Here is a 9,451-nt window from a genome sequence, read left to right on the forward strand (position 1 = left end):
AGAATAGGAAGTTATTTACATTGTGTTAGATCGATCTGGCATTCATCCATCATGTTAAACATTTCTTCAGAGAAGCTTTCGGAGTGGCATGGGCCTTTAAGCGAATACAAGGTTCGTGGGCAGGGGGTGTGGGGAGACCATGTGTATCTTGCCCACTACCGTGTCTCCGCAACCCAACACGGTACAAGCACAAAGCGGGTGCTCAGTAATCATCCCGTCAGGCCTGGCGTTTGCTATTGGAATATAGAGGAAAGATGAGGTCCCTGCCCTCGAACAGCTTACAGACAATTGCCATGGAGCATGAAAAGCACCCGGGTAGAGGATGTCTAAATTGTGGGGGAACACGGAGGGGGGGATGGGACCTCATCTGGGGGAGGGCGGAGGGAATGTGGGCGTGGCTCAGAGGAAGCCCCCGGAAGTGGTGTTGCTGGAATCCCGTGAGGACCAGTGAAGGCGGATGGCACCCGTAACGAAATTTCTGACCTGCCAGCTGCTTCCATCGGAGGGTGGAGAGGTAGTTTTGATCTGGACTTCAGATGCATGATATCCATGATATTCATGACATTTAGTGTTAAGACCGAAAGCCCTCTCCAAGGGCAGACCTTGTGTTTTGAATGTGCGTGTTTAAATAATTGATCTGTTATATGCAAACACGCAAAATCAATCAATACTTTCTGTTAAAACACACACACACACACACACACACACACACACACACACACACACACACAACTAGCCAAGTCAGAGCAGTAAAGGAGAAGAAGCTGAACATTCAAAAGGAGAGGCCAAAGGGTGTGTTTGAGTATCAGCTCTGCTCTAACGCACAGCCTCAGAGGTGCGTGGTGCGTGTGTGCGTGTGTGTGTGTGTGTGTGTGTATCTTGTGTGTGAGGCTGTTGTGAAAAGGCCAACTGGTGCTCATTCACTTCCCTCCTGGGGTTCCTTCAAAGGCCCACAACGCTGTTTCCACATAATGCTTCAGGCTGGACGGACTGCTTACATCAGCCTGCTCTTTGCCTTGCAGCCACTCCCATCTGTCTACCCCAGATCATACATGATTGTCCCTGATGCTTGTTCCCCACCAGGCCAGGGCTCCTCGGCTCCTTCTCCCTCCTGCCCCTGCGTGCGCGTCAGCCCCGCGCTTGCCTGGCCAGCAGTAACTGGTGTGAGGACCATCTCCGCGTCATCTCTCGGGGAGTCTACCCAGAACAGTGAGACGTCCCCATATCACCCACGCTGATCCCCCGGCCCCATGGAATTATTTGGTTTTAATTTTCTTTTCTTTGTTTGCATTCGAAGACAGGATCTTGATATTCATATCATAGTTTTTTCCTTCGGGAAAAGCAACCAAGGATACCGTACTGCTCAGGCAAAGGGGCTATAACAACGGAATCCCAGCTCAGAGAACCAGGTTACAGTAAAACCAGTACCCCTGACTAGCTGTATAGCCTGGGAAAAAATGCTTTTCTTGTTTAAAACAGTCCCTGGACTAGTGCTAGGTGCTTTCTGAGATACTGGGCAGAAACAGTATTAACTGCATCTCTCTCTCTCTCTCTCTCTCTCTCTATCTCTCTCTCTCTGAGACCATTTCAGTTAAAGGAAATCAGCTTAACAAAAACCCAGCAGTGCGTGTAAGGTTAGCATTCTCCATAAATATTTGGATAATAGTACACTTGTAATTAAGTCCTGCTTGAGAAGATGGGCTCTCACAGTGCAGCTTGAGAACGTCCTCCATTGCTCATTCAGCTCCAAAGCTGAGTGGGTCTCTCTCTTACTAACCACCAGTTTGGTTCGTTGTCTTCGGGTCCAAAGCACGATGATACCACGGAGCCATGGTCTCATCCACCTGCCTTCTAACAGTATCTGGTGGCAATTAGTGATCTGTATTTTTCTGACGGAAAAAAAAAAGTACAAAAGCCTGTTGCTATTTAGATTTCGAAGAATATCTTCTCATCTGAAGGACAGCTAATTGCAGTGTTTTTCTCCTAGGAGGTAGTTGGTTCTGAACTTCTAGTGTTGTGTGTGCGTGCATATGTGTGTGTACCTGTCTCAAATAAAGTAACAATTCCAGTTTGGCAACCCCTTAATTGCAGGGATTGTTAAAAGGATTGTTATGCAAGTTATTGGGAAGAGCCCGGCGCTGTATATAGGCATGTGGCAAGAACCAGGGATAGTTCAAGTTGCCACATTAACAATGCAGTGAACCAGCTCCTCTCTGGAAAGAGCAGCCAAAAGGACCACCCGGAGGGTGGATCTGTAGGGTTTTCTCAGGAAATACATATATATTTTTTTCTTGTGGGAGGGCAGGCAAATCACAGCCATTTTGTTAATTCCTCACCTTGCCCTTTGGTTTGTCACCTTCTGTTATTTCTCTCATTTTTCTAATTATATACTGAATGAAGTTTGTAAAATGCAGAGAAGTATAAAAAAGTAGAAATAAAATTAATTAAAGTTCTCACCTCCCAGTTGCAACCCCTCTTGACCTATAGAAACACTTCCTTCCAGTCTTTTTACTCACACATTAAAAATGTAGTTATCACCTCCTTTTTACACTTAATATTATAGGACAGGTACTTTTCTTATTTAAAAGAATTATTTACAACCATCATTTTAAAAGGCTGTCTAGTGTTTTATTTATGGAATTTGCCCAAACAGACCTCTATTATTAGATGTTAAGTCAAAGTCAGTTTTTCACTTGCATAAAAAATGCACATGGAACTTTAAAAAAAAAGTTTTTGTTTGTTTGCTTATTTTATTTGTAGAGAGAGGGGAAAGAAGAAAGAGAGGGAGAGAAACATCACTGAGTGGTTGCCTCTCACTTGTGCCCCCAACTGGGAACCTGATGTACAACCTAGTCATGTGCCCTGACTGGGAATCGAACCAGTGACACTTGGCTCGCAGGCCAACGCTCAGTCCACTGAGCCACAGCAGCCAGGGCTGAGCACCTTAAAATAAAAATATTTGTGTGTATTTTGGATTATTTTGGATGACTACTTTAGTATATAGGTTACTGAAGTGGAATTGGAGGATCAGAAAGTAGAGCATTTTAAAGCCTCCTTAAATACATTGTAAAATTGCTCTTCGGAAACGTTAATTTTTATTTCTACCACCAGCAATGCATGGCAGGACCCATTTTACCACGCTTTCGTCAGTTGGAGCATTCACATTTTAATACATATCTTTGAGAAGTTGATAGAAAAGTAAAAAGTCATATATCTGTAGTTTTAATTCTCAGTTATTTGATTTCTGTTAGATGATCATTTGATCAAATGTTTATCATCCAATTGCATGTGCATTGCCTATTCATATTCTTCACCTATTGTTTATTGAGAATTTAGAGGGTATTTTTTTTCACTCATTTCTATGAGCTTATTCAACTCTTAGTGCATACTGTTTTAGTATTTTCCTCAAATGACTGTATTTCAAACCTACGTATATCTTTTTGATGCGTAGAAGGTTAACTATTTGATACAGTTCACCGTTTCCATCCATTGTTTTCTTTTTAAACTGAGAAAGTTATCTCCAGTTCGGAGATTTAATAACTTTTTTTCTTCTCTTTTCTTTTATTGAATGTACATGAATTATTTTAAGTGCAAAACACATAACACACACACGCCCTCCCCCCAAGTCTGAAGATATATTCATCAGCTCAAAGAAAGCAAAAGTAATGATTCATAAGTTAAAGCTGGCCTTTATTAGGGACCAGTTGGACCGCAAACTTCAGTAAGAGTGTTTGAGAGAGACGCCCGGGACTGGATGGGCTGCTGCCGCCGGGCAGCGGGGTGACGGGGAGGGGCCGGCAGACAGTCCTTCTGACGGGAAGGGTGGGTGTTCACACTGATCTCAGGGCCTCCTCAGGTTCTCCATTCTCTTCTTTTTCTGAGTTTCTGGAAGAAATCCGTAGCAATCTTGGATTCAAGGAATGCTGACTTCAGACCTTTCCTAAGACTGACAGGTAGCTGTGGATTGCAGAATGCCAGTTCCTCACTTCCGGGTGGAACTGAGAGGAACCAGAGTTAGCTGGAGGAAAGCTGATCAGAAGTACCTAGGAGTCTCTCTCCACGTCTCCCCACAAAGCACAGAAGCAGGTAAATGTAAAAGCTGAGTCTTAAGTTGCCAAAGTGAGCGTGTGGAGACGTAACCCCCCCCCGCCCCCCAGAGAAAGTTGGGAGTTCCCCTTTTGAAATGGAATGAGGAATATCAGAGCTCGATCAAGCATTCACACAGTTGGCAATTCAGTGTGAGAAAGGCAGATATTTGTATCTGATAAAATTTTATCTACACTGCGAACCTGCTTATTTTTATTTTACCATAGTGGATTATTTAAATGTTGCATTGGTTAGCAATTCGGCAAGCACATATTTTTAAAAGTTGAAATGATGATGTATGTCCTCATAATCGTTCCCACTTGGAAAAAGCCCAAGTGACTGGTCTGACAGCTGCTAACCAGAGTTTATTTTTTAACCTGTCTGAACTGCAAACATAGTGACTAAGAGGAACTACTTGGTGTGTAAAGAACCGGCTTTGTAAGCCCAGCCTTGTAAAGTGACCACAAATTTCACAAATCAACATTTGTGCCCCGTTTGAACACGTTTGTCAAGAGTCCCTGTGTAACCTGCGACCTAGTTCTGTGTCTTCAAGGAATTGGGAAAAACACCTACCTGGCTCTGGACATGCCAGTTTCTTCAGCTGTAACAGGGGGGCTCTGACTAAATCTCTAAGGTTGCTCTTAACTCTAAAACTTAGGTTTAAAAAAAAACAACCCTACAATTAGGAGACACCTAAGAGGACAGCTTTCCTTTAGCTAGATGAAAAACACATTTCAGGAGAGGCATAGGAAGTAGCTTGGAACTTTCTAGCTGATTAGGAGTATTAGAAACAGAAGCTAATATTATTTTTTAAAGTAACTTGAATTGCCTAAGCAATGTGACTACGCTGTCTCTGACTTTTCTTAGTTTCTCTTTAAAAAATTTTTTTTCTTTTCTTTTAAAAATTCATCTTGGTATATGCCATACCTACCATAGTCAGTTACATTAAGAGAGTTTAATAAAGAAGTAAAATATTGCAAAGAATAAAACCATACGTATCTCAATATCACTAGAACATCGTCTCATCGTAAAATCCTTACTGACCAAGTAACTGGGCCATTGACTGAGGCACTGTGCCACCTGGTGGCTTGCGGTCTAATTACAGGAAAAGTATCAAAAGAAAAGTCAGTTCTGGCTGGTGTGGCTCAGTGGATTAAGCACTGGCCTGCAAACCGTAAGGTCACCGGTTTGATTCCCAGGCAGGGCACATGCATGGGTTGCGGGCCAGGTTCCCAGCTGGGGGCGCACGAGAGGCAACTACACATTGATGTTTCTCTCCCTCTTTTCCTTCCTCCCCCCTTCTTAAAAATAAATAAAGTCTTTAAAAAATAAAAAAAGTCAGCTTTTTGAGTTAGTGAAATGAAAAAGTGACAGCAAATGTTATAGTTTTTCTTTTAAAATCTTCTCCTGAGGACATGCTTATTGATTTTAGAGAGAGGGGAAAGATGGGAGAGAGAGAGGGAAAAAACATCGATGTGAGATGTTTTTCTCCTACACACCCCGACCAGGGACCAAACCCGGAACCCAGGCATGTACCCTGACCGGGAATCAAACCTGCAGCCTTTCAGTTTATGGGACAACATTCCAAACAACGGAGCCACACCGGCCAGGGCAACAAATGTTATAGTTTTAAATAAGCCTCTGAGAATTATATTTACTGTGGCAATCACTATACAGATAAAGATATTATAATCTAGTAGTGACCAGGTCAGTGCCATCAAACGTAAAGTCATACAACACTGACTATTAAGTTCTTGTATCTGTGTCCTTGGGAAGAAAAAAATCACTTTTTAAAAATTGCTCCAGTAGCACTTCTTTATTTATTCTTTAAAAATTTTAACTTAAACATGTCATGGATGTTGAGTGTCGAAAAATTGGAAAACTCAAAGAAGCAAGAAGATTATAAAAGTCACTTACAATGACAGCACCTGAGTGTAAACACTGTTAATGTTCTGGCATATTACTAAGATCGTACTTTTTTACTACATCGTTTCTGTTGATGGGATGGTACTATTAATAACAACAGCGAAAACTTTCATTGTACTTACTGTATGCCAGGCATAGTTCCAAGTAATTTACATATATTCAATTTAATCTTCACGGCTGCCCAGTGTGGAAGGCACCTCTATTATCTTCATGTTACACACAGGAAGCTGAAGCACATAGAAGGGAAGGAAATTTCCCAATGCTGCATGTAATAATCGGTAGAGCTGGAGTTCAAACCTAGTCTGCTTGGCTTCAGAATGTGTTCTTAACCAAAATGCCGCCTCTGTGTATTCTGTTAAATGGCTGCATTTTATTTGATAAATTACCCATTGTTGGACATTTAGGCAGTTTTCTAAGTTATTGTTATCATAAACAGTGACATGATGGTCATCCTTGTAGCTAAATGTTTGCATATGTGTATCATTATACCCTCAGGTTAAACTCCAGGAAGTAAAATGGAGGTCAAATGAACACCACCTTTTTAAGGTTTATTATCTAGTTGTCTTGGGTGAGAAAGTAAAAAAAAAAAAAAAAAGTACACAAAGAAAGAAGAGTGTGTACCAATAAGTACTTCCAGGAACAGGTCTACTTTATTTATTAATTTTTACTGAACGCAAAAGTCACAAGTTCTTATTGTAAAAAATTTAAGCAATGATTCTCAAGCTCCTTTCTGTATATCATAGGATTCAACAACAAAGTAAATACATTGTCGTTCATAGGGACTCAGTCTTCCACTGCTGAAGATGTGAGCTGAAATAGAACCAGCAGCACTGGAATTAGAGCTATGGGTATGAATTCATGGCATTAAAAATCATTTATATAGGTTCTCCCAGCAGAGGGGTCTACAGAAATAGAGTTATATGTGTGTATGGGAGTATGCATATGCAAATATGTATGTGTTTACTAGCTTTGTCTGCTGAGAGGGCCTAAAAGCAGCGACATCATGGCAATGAGCAACCTGGCTCCGAGATCTCGGTTTCTAGAGGCCATTCTTCATTAAAAAGAACCACAGCTCCTCGGAGGAGTGTCTGATCCCAAGGCTGGGGCTCGAGGAGGAGGGCAAGATGAGCCTGGAACATCTTTGTGGCAGAGAGTAAGGAGGTGCTCAAAGAATGAGGGCACATGTCAAAAGGACATAGGAGTCAGCTCAAAGGGGCTCCCACTGGTCAAATCTGGGACAATTTGAGCATCAAAATAAATAATGATAGTAAAGAATCCACGGGTTCATACTATTATGAAGCACTGAAAGAATGAATAAATGGGGAAAAGGAAGAGTTTTCTTTGATAGTAAAATCCCCACTAATGATGTAGAAGGAATGATGGAATTAGAAAATCAGCATTGCCAAGGTAATTAACAGCGGCGAAATCTGGGAGACATCGCTTTCACCTGGTATTTGAAGTTAAGTATCACTCGTAACACGTCATTGTGCGCCTCCAGATACGGAGTATGAACAAGAGCACACGCCAATTCCGTGATATTGCTGCCCAAAACGATAACCTGACTTTAAACCTGGAGAAAAGGAGAAATCAGCAGACAAAACTGAGGAACATTCTTCAAAACACCTGGACCATACATGTTCATCTGAAAATCAAGGTCAGGAAAATCAAGGAAAGACCGAGGCACTATTTCTAATGAATGGAGACTAAAGGAACGTGACAACGGAATGCAATTCATTTTCTTGGATTTTCTTTTCCTGTTAAAGTCATCATTGGGACAATAGATAAATTTATTGTTTGTAGATTAACTAGGAACAGGTTATCAATGTTCATTTCTTGACTAGTAATTGTACTGTAGTTATGAAACAATTTTTGTTTTAGGAAATACATGCTGTAGTATTTAGAGGTAAAGGGGACTCATGTCTGCAACATACTCTCAGTGTTTCTTTTTTAAACATTTTATTTACTTTTAGAGAGAGGGGAAGGGAGAGAGAAAGAGAGGGAGAGAAACATCAATGTGTGGTTGCCTCCTGAGTGCCCCCAGCTGAGGACCTGGCCCGCAACCCAGACATGTGCCCTGACTGGGAATTGAACCAGCGACCCTTTGGTTCGCAGGCCAGTGCTCAATCCACTGAGCCACACCAGCCAGGGCTACTCTCAGTTTTAACAGGGTGGGGGGGGGGGGGGCGGAGAGAGGCAGAGAAGGAGAAAGAGAAGTAGGAAGATAAAACAAATGTGATAATGTTAACGTTTGGGGAATCTGGGTGGATGTTATATATTAATTCTTTGCACTATTTTTGCAACTTAGCATAAATCTGAAATTTGTCAAAATTAAAGTTAAGCCCTGGCTGGGTGGCTCAGGTGGTTGGAGCGTTGTCTTGTATACCCGAAGGCTGTGGTTTCAATTCCTGGTCAGGGCACTAACCTAGGTTGTGGGTTCGGTCTCTGGTCGGGGCGTGTACTGGAGGCAACCGATCGATGTTTCTCTCTCTCTCTCCCCCCGCTTCCTCTTTCTCTAAAATCAATAAACATATCCTAGGGTGAGGATTACAAAAAAATTAAGTTAAACAATTCAAGCAGTGTAAAAATGTATATGCTATACAAGGGAAAGTGATTTCTTCTTTCAATTTTTTTCTCAGAGATAATCACAGTAAACAGCATTTGCTCTGCATCTACAAATATATGTGTATGTATGTGGCTGTATATATGTTCCTACACTGTTTAAGTAGGATCATACTATAATGCAATAAATAATACAATGTTCTGCTAGTTGGTTTTTTGATGCTGTATCACTGACGTCTTTCCATGTCAGTACATGTACATATATCTCTTTTTAAAAACTGGTTTATAATATCTAAGATATGGATGTAGTATAATTTATTTAATAACTTTTCTATTGAAGAACGTGTAGGTTTTTCTCTAATTTTCTATAAAAACTGCAATGAACAGTTTTGTATCTGTATTTCTATGCTATGGACAATGCAATTCCTTAGTCAAAGGATATTCATATTTAACCTCTTAATAAGTATTGCAAAGGCCTAAATAGTGCCTTTCAATGATCACTGCCAGAGCCGTACATTCGGAATAAATGTGAACAGTGGCTGAGACCAATCTGTGGGCCGTTTGGATGAGTGTTACGGACCGCGATTAGCACAGAGCAGTGATGATTGCCTCTTGTATATTGCCCGTGGGCGTCTGGGGCTGAGTGTATTCGCATGCAGGCTGGTACATGACCACATGCGGTCTTTCAAGAGTTCATTGTTAACCTGAGGGTTTATGCCAACTCTCTAAGTGCCCCATAATTACCTTCATGTTTTCTGGTGTGTTCGTCTTCAGAATACAGCTATTAATTATTGTGCCTCCTGGATCACTATGTACTTATCTTCTGCTTTATTTTCCTCTCTTTACTGTTTTCTTGCCTTTTACTGTCAATTGAATCAGT

The 9,451-nt window shown here is 41.3% G+C and overlaps 1 long non-coding RNA gene across 1 annotated transcript; it reads right to left on the reverse strand.

The window, feature by feature from the left end:
* Positions 1-3,775: 3,775 nt before the first annotated feature.
* LOC150002227 (uncharacterized) lies at positions 3,776-9,451 on the reverse strand. Its single transcript, XR_016512972.1, has 3 exons — positions 9,316-9,451; positions 6,135-6,239; positions 3,776-3,998 (listed from the first exon to the last, which is right to left on the reverse strand). It is a non-coding gene; the product is annotated as an uncharacterized LOC150002227 (long non-coding RNA).

This window comes from Furipterus horrens, unplaced genomic scaffold, assembly GCF_987537825.1.
Source record: "Furipterus horrens unplaced genomic scaffold, mFurHor1.1.pri manual_scaffold_9, whole genome shotgun sequence".
In the NCBI taxonomy this organism is placed as follows: Eukaryota; Metazoa; Chordata; class Mammalia; order Chiroptera; family Furipteridae; genus Furipterus; species Furipterus horrens.